General features: G+C 36.9%; 1 long non-coding RNA gene across 1 annotated transcript; it reads right to left on the bottom strand.

Moving 5' to 3' along the window:
• Nucleotides 1–2,434: 2,434 nt before the first annotated feature.
• On the bottom strand, nucleotides 2,435–5,160 carry LOC113304263. Its single transcript, XR_003338117.1, has 2 exons — nucleotides 4,940–5,160; nucleotides 2,435–2,732 (listed from the first exon to the last, which is right to left on the bottom strand). It is a non-coding gene; the product is annotated as an uncharacterized LOC113304263 (long non-coding RNA).
• Nucleotides 5,161–11,044: the final 5,884 nt, after the last annotated feature.

Genomic DNA, 11,044 nt, shown 5'->3' with positions numbered 1-11,044 from the left:
TTTTTGTCAAAATAAATTGGCAAAGGTACGAAAATTAGCGGGATCGTAATGAAATTTTTATAGAGATACTTCATGAATAAAAGAAAACATATCAACCTGGTTTAGATGATTTCATATAGTTGAAACTTAGTATATTCATCAAGGAGTTTATAAAGATACAAGAAAACTCCTACAATATTCCACAACCGCACTCCCCATAAAGATTTGGCAGTCAAGCACAAGTTCAATTAAGATCTCTCCCCCATTAAATGTCATTCCCGAAAGAACAACAAGAGCAACCTTACTTTTACGAGAAAAGAAGGATTTCTTTGGTCTCTAAACATGAATTTTCAGAAGATTTTGGCTTGTATGGATTTTATTATTCTTTTATCTGCTGCATGGTTTAATTTTCGATGCACTATATTATTTTTTGAAATTCCCTACTGAGCTGTGGTTGCTCACCCCCCTCTTTTCCTCTCTTCCCACAGAGTTCGAGGAACAGTTAGCGCAGTAAGCAGACTTGGGAGCTTACGGCATAAGATTTAGAAGTTAGTATTATGCGGAACAACTACTATATAGTATCACGGGGATATCTGGGTATCCTTATTTATTTATGGATTTCATAATTGTTCTTTGATTATTTCTTTTATGGATTTATTATTTGTCTTTAGTTCTTTAATTATTTTTATGAGACATTATTTTAGTTTACTAAATTTTTAAACAATTGTTCTTACTTTATGACTTTTGGAATATTTTTGGTGATATATTATCTAGAACTTATTTTATTGGAATTTAATTTGGAAACACATTAGGTTATGTCGTCTTTATTCATTTTGTACTTTTATTGTGTTTTTATTATTATTCTTTGGAAAAAAAAAATTAGCATGTTCCATAGTCATGACTCAAGAATCGGTCTTGCTAGTTGGGTTGGACCCGATCCATTGGGTCAAATCCGGCTCAATAGATATCCGAATTTTTGCGGTCGTGACATAAACAAATCACATGAAACATGAATTTGTATCCAGAAAACTCAAATAAATTAACCACAAGAGAACTTTAATGATTAATTTAATTGGAAATGCTCAACGTAAGAAAACTTACGGAGACATACAGTACTTTCACATAGAAGTGGATTAGGGAAAGATCAATACTGTGGAATATTCAAAAGTTCATCATATCTTTTATCAATATTTGCATAAAGACATTGTTAGAGAACTGCTCGGTCGAACTCGCAAGCATTGCTATATCAAGATTGTTTGTCAAAACTATAAGTCTTGATTTCTAGTCTACTTATAACTATGTCTCGGATTAGGATAGAATGTGTAGTTGAGCTTGACGTCACGGCATTCATCGATTGAAGACGAAGAACTACTAATGGGAGCTTGTGGAACTTCATCAACAAAAGGTATGTGGAGACTTGAACTCATCTATCACTCAGAAGTTTATTCTATTCTATCTCCTATTGAGACAAAAGTTGTATAGCTATATATACTTTACATCATGCACATTTGATATTTCGAGTTCATCATTATTCTTGACTAAAGTCAAAAGATGATCATGTGAAAATCACCCTGTAACAGCTATTGTCGTCTTCTAAGAATGTTTCAATGATTGAAATGGGAGTTAAGAGCTAAAACCCATGTCTGGATACATTACGATTTATGTACTAAGTGTACGAACTATTTTGACGGAATTCAAGACCGTAAGTTCGCATACCCGTTTACAAACTTATTCAATTATTTAAGTCAGGGAATTTAAGTTTGCATACTCGTTCGTAAACTGATTTAATTGTTGAATTCCGGGAACCAAGTTTGCGTACCCGTTCGCAAACGGTTTCAACTGAGTTGGGTCCGGAGCTAAAGTTTGCGTACCCGTTTGCAAACTGTCGTCTTGTGACCAATGTCCGGAACTTAAGTTCGCGTACCTGTTTACATACTTAAGTGGTTCAAGTTATTAAATCGGTTAAATATGATTTCATACTCATGAACAAATACATTTATAAATTAAGGAATGCAATCTTTGCAAACCGTGGCTAAAATGTTCATGAACTGATTTTTTTGAATCAATCCGATTTTGCTTCAATTGTGTCTTGTATGCTTCTATGAGAATATAAACAATTGAACAACTCTATGAGTAACACAGTTAGATTCATTTGATTATCAATTGATCTAAAAGTGTTACGATGAACAAGGTTAAGAGAAAGGTGTTCATATGGCTAACTTCAGTTAACTGTTATTGAGCCAACTCAATATACACGTTTAGGTACGGTTACCCATATCTAAATGAATGTATATTTCATTCGTGTGTAACAAGATAAAGACCATCTAACGATGGAAAGATATTAGCTTGAATCTTAAATCAAGTTTTATCTAACAGTGAATATTGATTGTTGTAGCGCCCCATTTCCTAAAGACAGAAATTAGGAAACCAAAACCAAAATTATGTTACACTGAGCTAAACAAATCCGAGGCGAACCAAGACATAAACTAGGATTATCATAATATACATAACCATCTAATTTACATGTGTTTTGTTTGGTGATATATACACACTATACATACATTCAGCAAAATAGGGTTTACTTACAAACAAGAAACTCAAAGAAAACATCTTCATAAAGATACATGAATTGTACAACACTAGTGAGACCAACAACGACCTCACACGAACATAAGTTAAGACCACTTAATCGACCCAAATGTCTATTTCTTCCTCAGCCGCGTCAACACCACTTACATCAAAGCAACCTGTCACTAAAAGGAGGTGGAAAGAGTGAGCTAAACAAGCCCAATGGATACTTACACTACTCAAACATAATCATCAAAGTTGAATTTTAAGAATGCAAGATTTCTTTAAACGATAATACACAACCAATTCACTGGAATAAATATGCCAATAATCTGAACATCAAAAGAAAGCAGCACACGCAAGTACAGACATATATATGGATCTACTCCTTCATCAATCAATGTATAATATTTGTGCTAACCACACTCATTACCTATTGATGTCACCAAGACCATGATGACCCACTCTAACCAATAAAAGCTGAATGTAAGTAGTTATAAAAAGGAGCAGTGTCCTATATACCACAAAAAGGAAATTCTTATTTCCCACACAATCACAGAGGCAAAACAAGCACAATTCAGGTCATTTCCAAGTGATAGAAAGACTAACAGAATCTACAAAGTATTCGAGATCAAGGACTAACAATGCGTGAATTTGTTAAAGTGCATAAACATAACTTTGCAAAGCCATCAATGGTTATGAAAGAGTGATGCAAGTTCCCACCTCAACCGCTACTCAAACCTCAAACTTCGCAATCCGCCAACTGAAATCAGAGACACCTATTCAAACAGTACAACCTGCACTAAGAAGTGTAGTTAAAACTCACTTCAGTTTCAACCTCTAACACCCTGGTAAACAGGGCGAGGGTCTAAGTTTCAGAGTTCACAAAACGTTCATCTTCGATTCAAATTAAAAAATCAATAACTCCATAGAAAGATGACAATCTCCTCTCCAACATTCATTAAGACATCGTGAACTAAATCGGTTTCTAGCATACCTTGAAAGGTCCATAAAGACGCCTACTCACCGCAGTTACCAGCCATTATCAGTTTTCATAATAAGCTCTAAAACCAAGCAAAATAAGCCTCTACAGATTGATATTCCAAAATACTATAAACTCTAGGTAAGAACCAACATTTAGATCAACATATAGAAATAATTCTTGTGTTCTCCAAACAATAACAGTAGAAACTATGGCTAAATCAAGTTGCAAGTGTCAAATTTTCTTAAAAGTAGAACTGCCAAGATTGTGAACTGCAAGACACACAAGCTGGCATAATCAAAGCTTATAACTGTATTAGGAACAAAGAATACCATGTTGTAATTGTTGTCTCAAGCACCTAAAACTTATCAGTAGGAGTTCTAGGCTAAATCAAGTCGCAAAAGCATCAAATTTACTGGAACCAGGACTGGCTGGTGCGTTGGGAGACAATGACTGAGTTAGATATAACTCACAATATGTAGTTCATAAAGGAAAACTTGATATCACATTATAATGTCTTTCAGAGAACTAACTTTTAAACCAACGTATAAAAACAATTCTTGAGTTATAACCTAAGAACTAGGGCTAATACAAGTTGTATATCATTAATTCTCTTGGAAATAGAGCTGCCTAGCGCAGGACAGTTGCTACACAAGCCGGCACACTTCAAAGTGCATAATCTTAACACCAACATTTAATGACATGCTGAAAATTTGTTCAAAAGCTAACAGATACACAACAGTAGAAGTCTTAAGCTAGGTTAAGAGACATATAAGTCAGAATCTTTGAAAAGTAGAGTTGGTCACAGATGTTGAACAACAATACTGAAATAGGCATATCTCACACTAAATGGTTCAGAACATGACTCTCAATATCACATATGATTCGTCTTTCGAAGGATTACAATCTGTGAAAAATATCAACCCAAAATACTATCTAAAGTGTCCAGAATCAGACCGAAAAGTCGCAGGGCAACATGTGAAACTTCTGAAATGCTGAGGTTTGTATCAATTCACATAATTCTCGTATGGAGTCTAGCATTTACGGTGGCTAATGAGATCAGAACACACTTAACTCCAACTCTAGCAGATTTCCACCCTAAACATGATTCAACGGTAAGAGATTAAGAACAAGAAAATAAAATAACAACATAATTGGTTTCAAACAAAAACCCTAAGATTCAGATGCTCCACAGATTCATAAAATTCACTAATCTCCTCCCTATATCGAATTCCAATTATATCATGCTTCACTACCAGGCATAGTTGAAACCAAAACCCAATGGAACCCTAAGTTCTTCATACCTAATTTGGTAGCAAAATTGATAACAGTAGAGTGATTGATTCATTGGAGAAGAAATTATATAAATTCAATTAATCGGAACAAGGAGAAATAAGGTTGAAATCGTACCTTTAATCATCAATCAAGAACAAAGAAAAACCCCGCTTTAATTACTTCCAAGTCTCCATGAAATCAGTAGATAAGAGTATACAATTCACCACCTTCAATCATTCCAGATGTAACTAGAGGTTGGGTACGAATTTTCTAGCCTTTTGGTTGAATTCCTTTTCATGTAAATCTCTCGTCGATTTCTCTCTTGAGAATTTTCTTACTATGATCAAGTACTAAAAACCCAGATGGATATGCCTTAAGAGTTTATATCACAAAATTCCAAACATACCCCTAGCAGAAAGTATTAAACACAAGCATGACAAGGACCCTAGGTGTCAAAGTGGTAGACTGCCACACTACTAGCTAAAAGTAAACTAAGTCCAAGTCATCTGATTTGCACAAACTTAACTTGTTATTATGCTTATTCAAAACCACAAATACCAGGCATAAAAGTATTTAAAAGTCAATAATCCAAATATAATTAACGGGTTTCTATAATTGCTTTGTTCCAAAGTTATCAAACCTGTCAGAGCATTGCTCGGTCGAACTCGCATGCGTTGGTATCTCAAGCATGTTTGTCAAGTTTAGTTGTCAAAACTATATGTCTTGATTTCTAGCCTACTTATAGATAAGTCTCGGTTTAGGACAATTTAGTGTAGTTGAGCTCCAGGTTCCATGGCGATCATCTTACGAAGACGAAGAACTACTCAAGGAACCAGTGGAACTTCATCCGACTAAAAGGTATGTGGAGACTTGAACTTATCTATCACTCAAAAGTCTATCTACTACTCTTGAGACAAAGTCGTATAAAAATGATAGTTTTCATACATACACATTTGTTATTTCGAGCCGAGTTTACTCGCTTATCTTTTTCTCGAAATATGTGTTGGTAAGCTTTCGCTTTAACCACTTTTCATCTTAACCCGTGACGAAAGTCATGATGACGTTTCAATCTTGAAAATAACTTTGATGACGATAGTTGTGAATAACGACTGTTATAACATTATATAAGAATGTTTCAATGATTGAAATGTAGAATTGAGGTTACGTAACTAACTATGGATATAAGCATATATAGTGTGTTCGCACATTAGTGTATAAATTCATGTGCCGGAAACCAAGTGTGTGCATATGTGTGCATACGGTATTGGTGAAGGAGACAGGTTGGGTACGCGTACCAGCGGAAGTTTTCGAACCGAAAATTTCTGCTGAGTTTGTAATGTTTGCAAATTGTTAAACCAGTCACCTTAGGTACGCGTACCCGTACGCATACCCATGGAAGTTTTCGACCGAAAATTTCTGCTGAGTTTCTAAACTCAAATCTGGTATCTATGGTACACGTACTCGTACGCGTACCCAAGCTGGTTATATTTCTCAAATCGGAAGTTCATGAACTTAAACAATAAATCAATAAGGAGCGCAATCTTTGCAAACCATGGCTATATTGTTTATGAATTGATTCAAGTGAATCAAACCGATTTTTTTTCAATTGTGTCTATTCATAAAGACCTAAGCAATTGAACAACTCTTCAACTAGTTCTTATGAGTCATTTGAACTAGTTATGTGAAGAAGATGAATACGGTTAATATGGAAGTACTCATATGGCTAACCATTGGTTAACTATTTGTGAACCAACTAAGTGTACACATTTAGGTACGGTTACTTAAACCTAAATGAAATACATTTCATTTGCGTGTGACAAGCTAAGTTTCGATCTAACGGTTGAAAGATATTAGCTTGGTTAAATCAGGTTTTTCATCTAAAGGTGAATATTGAATGCTTTGTTACCAAGGTAACTTGGATTGCAAACCCTGATTTGAAAACTATATAAAGGATACATCTATACTAGTTGGTTTTGCTAGAGTCGATTCTCCTTTAACCTTAGGTTTCTTCTCGAGATCCTGTAGGTTAACGACTGAAAGACTTCATTAGGATTGTGAAGCCAGACGAAACTATTTCTCTTGTAGTTGAGCGATCTGATCTTGCCATTTTCTATCGTATAAGTTCAATTGAATAATTGACTTGAGATTCTATCTCCGATAGGGCAAGATAAAAAGAAATCACAAACATCTTCGTCTCATCGTTTGTGATTCCGCAATATCTAGTTTCGCTACCATACGATTTAGATTATTGTGAGGTGATTGATAATTCTAGGTTGTTCTTCGGGAATATAAGTCCGGGTTATCAATTTGTTTCTGTTCACCTTGATTTTATCAAAAAACGGAACAAAACTCTTAGGTTTATCTGTGGGAGACAGATTTATCTATCATCATAGATTTTTCTGTGTGATACAGATTTGTTTATTAAAGTCTTCGACTTTGGGTCGTAGCAACTCTTGGTTGTGGGTGAGATCGACTAAGGGAATCAAGTGCGTAGTATCCTGCTGGGATCAGAGACGTAAGGAGCGCAACTGTACCTTGAATCAGTGTGATATTGATTAGGGTTCAACTATATTCCAGATCGAAGTTAGTTTGTAGTAGGCTAGTGTCTGTAGCGGCTTAATACAGTGTGGTGTTCAATCTGGACTAGGTCCCGGGATTTTTTTGCATTTGCGGTTTCCTCGTTAACAAAATTTCTGGTGTCTGTGTTATTTTTGTTCCGCATTATATTTTGTTATATAATTGAAATATCACAGGTTGTGCGTTAAGATCAATCAATTAGAATATCCAACCTTTGGTTGTTGATTTAAATTGATTGACACTTGGATATTGGTCTTTGGTACTATTGATGGTGGTTTTTTGTTCAAGGGATAAAATCGTAAACCCTGTATTTAATGCGATGTCATCCTGCAAAGGAACATAAGCCATTTAAAAAATATGAGTGTTTGTTTAATCCTCTTCGCTCACATATGTATTGAGCAATTCAATATATTTGTATATATGAAATTTATTCAGAATGGAGCGTGCAACAGCAATCCCAAATATTCTGTGAATTTTATCTTCCACCGGCATTATTCCCTAATGCATTACTTGCATAGTATATTCCTATGCTATTTTCCCAGCCGAACTCTCAATATTGACATGACATGACGATTAAATGTTCACTCTCAGCAGAGTAGCATGAGTCTCCCGAAGTGTCAGTATTGAGATCTGCATGGAAGTACCCACATAGATTGCATCATTCTCTAGCAAAGAGAATTTCGTATCGACACACTTTTAAGTTATCTCGATCACGCTTAAATTCCTTGAGGAAAATCTAGACTGTCCGTATCAGTCTCAAAAACGATCACGGCCACACAATTTGGCCACACGATCCAACAAGCATAGCCTACTCCTAACAGAACTAGGCAATCACCGTAGTGAACACCGGCGGGCCCACTAATGCCCTAGTCGATAGAGTCTTATTTAATTAACTTCCAAGCGTTCTGAACGTCAACCCTAGTATGGGTGTTCGTGCTATTCGAAAATAAGCTCAAACGAGCTAAGACCGTCAAAAAGGGTCTTAAATACATCATGACCGTTCAACTTAGCCAACCTAGTTGGACGACTGAGATCTTTCCTGGAATGATCAAAGAGGTGCCAGCATGCACATTGGCGGCCCAACTTCTCCCTTGCCTGATCGACCTGCCCGAGACAAGTCTGTATAGCAACAAATCGTTTGCCCAAACTAGGGCAAACACGCTGTTTTCAAAACCCTAATTTGGGCCGCGACAGTATACAACTATCGCAAATCGATCGTGTCCGTCCAACTTAGATAGCCTAGTTGGACGACTTAGATCGTGTTTCGGGCGATGAAGGAGGTACACATAAGTTCACCACTGGCCCAATTTTATTCCCACTCAATCGACTTGGTCGTGGGAAGTCAATGATGTATCAAATTTCTCGATTGAACTAGGGTAGACACAACCGTTTCTAAAACCCTGATTCATATTTGCGGCAATGTGCTACTGTCGCAAATCGATCACGACCACTCATCTTCGTCATCCGAATCGAGTGGCTTAGATCTGATTTTAGATGACCCAGATGTCAACATACTCACTAGGGACTCGTCTTCTCACATGGTCGATCGGCCTGTTTGAATCAGTGCCCAGCGTTTGGATTCGATCAACCAAAATAGGGTAGCCGCGCAGCTACCAAATCCTAAATCAACGACAACTGACAGCTGCCTCAAAACCGTCTCGTACGTCCATCTTCGTCGGCTTGGTCGGACGGCTTAGATCGAATACTAGACGATCGATGGGGCGCATCAATGATTACGACAACCTCTCCTTCACAGGAAGTGATCGTCCAAGTGATAGATCGCCCATACGGTTCTCAATTGATACCCAAAGGTGATCGATCATGCTTCCCTTTTAAGACGCCCAATCCGCAACTTTTCAATCGAGCTTTAAAACAACGATGCTTCATGCACATATATTATTTTGAGCTGCTTAAAGGTGATGCTTTACGTGCATCGAATACATACGATATTGTTTAACCTAATAGCACCATATGCTATTCTTTGCGGCAAGTCCCCACGACTTGACCCACTTACTCGAGATATCAAACACATCACAAATTGGGGGATACTTATTGGGGTATTGATATGGCGGCTTACAGCGTGCGGCGTGTTACGATATTGTTTAACCTAATAGCACCATATGCTGTTCTTTGCGGCAAGTCCCCACGACTTGACCCACTTACTCGAGACATCAAACACGTCAAAAATTGGGGGATACTTATTGGGGTATTGGTATGGCGGCTTACAGCGTGCGGCGTGCAACACGCCCATTACGAGAACGTGTCAGGAAAGGACGAACGATTAACAACGATGAGAGTAGTGGGTGAAGGTGTGACCACGTGATGATCACCACCTATTACACAACCCCACTACTCCACTACTTAATCTTCTCCACTTCCTACGAGATCAGGGTTGCGCTCAAATGACTTGTATAAATAGGTTTTCAACCTATTTCGTTAATAACAAGACAAGTGTTATCAACACAAGTAGCTAGAAAACATATTCTGATACAAGTCATAAAACAACCACACCTTCATATTTCAACATTCTGATCTCAAATACCTTCTTCGCTTCCCTCCCTAAGATCAACCATTCTCCTTCACTTTGTGACCGAATTGAATCGGGAATGACCATTTCTTGGTTTAGGCAGAGTCTTGCAGATTGATCTCTCGAACTCAAAAGTACTCCTATGCAGTATATTTTTTAGGGTTTGAATTCGTTTCTCATCAACACACCCAAATTTACCAAAATCTACAGAATCGGTTTTTACCCAAAAACAGGTACCATCCAAGTTTATCTATCTAGTATTTGATAAAGACTCGCAGATTTCCATTTGCTTGTATAGATCAAATCGAGAGATTGAGATATTAATTTTTATCTAGATTGAGTCTGACTGTCTAGTTGATTCTCTAGAAAGTATATTGGAGTTAGTCCATACAGATTGTTAATCGAAATATTGGGTGAGGTTGCTAGACCCCCGCTTTTTCAATTGGTATCAGAGCAGGCAAGCACGTTCAAGACCTCAAAAGTCTGTGTTTGTAGGGATCTGACTCTATGGACAGAGGTACTATCTCTGATAAACGCGTCACCAGAAATAAAGACTTTGTTTCTAATAGGTCTATCAAAGAGAAAGATCCGTCAGTCTCGGTTATAGACGAACCTAGTGTTCAAATGAAACATACCAGTACTGACATGTGTTATCCTGATGAATCTGACTCTGTTGCTCAAGAGAAAACATCTAGAGAGAGTAAACTAACTCTAAATCTTGTTAGAATTCAAGCTGATAGATTCGAACAGTTAAAAAAACATGTCAATGTCCTTCTTGGTGTAATAAAAGACTGTGGCTCCCGTGAAAAGGCTTCTTATAAGGAAAAACCTGAAGTTCGATCAACTCGTATCTTACTTGAGGCAAAACTTAAAAAGAATTCTTTAGAAATTGAACATCTCTTAAGTAAAATCTCCATTCAAGAATGTTCAAAAAGGTCCTCTATACCATCTACTTCTACACAAACTGAAAGAGCTCCAGTTTCAGAAGTAACTTCAGATTCTCTTCCCACTCAAACTGATGCACAAGGGATTCACACATCAATTGGAAGAGAGAAATCTCCAAATGATAATGTTAGGTCTGTAATCTCTAATCACTTATGTGATCAGAAAGTGTGTCTCTTTTGTGAATCAAAAGT

This window comes from Papaver somniferum, chromosome 1 (genome assembly GCF_003573695.1).
Source record: "Papaver somniferum cultivar HN1 chromosome 1, ASM357369v1, whole genome shotgun sequence".
In the NCBI taxonomy this organism is placed as follows: Eukaryota; Viridiplantae; Streptophyta; class Magnoliopsida; order Ranunculales; family Papaveraceae; genus Papaver; species Papaver somniferum.
Note: the sequence above shows the minus strand (reverse complement) of the source record. Positions and strands in the feature narration are given on the sequence as shown.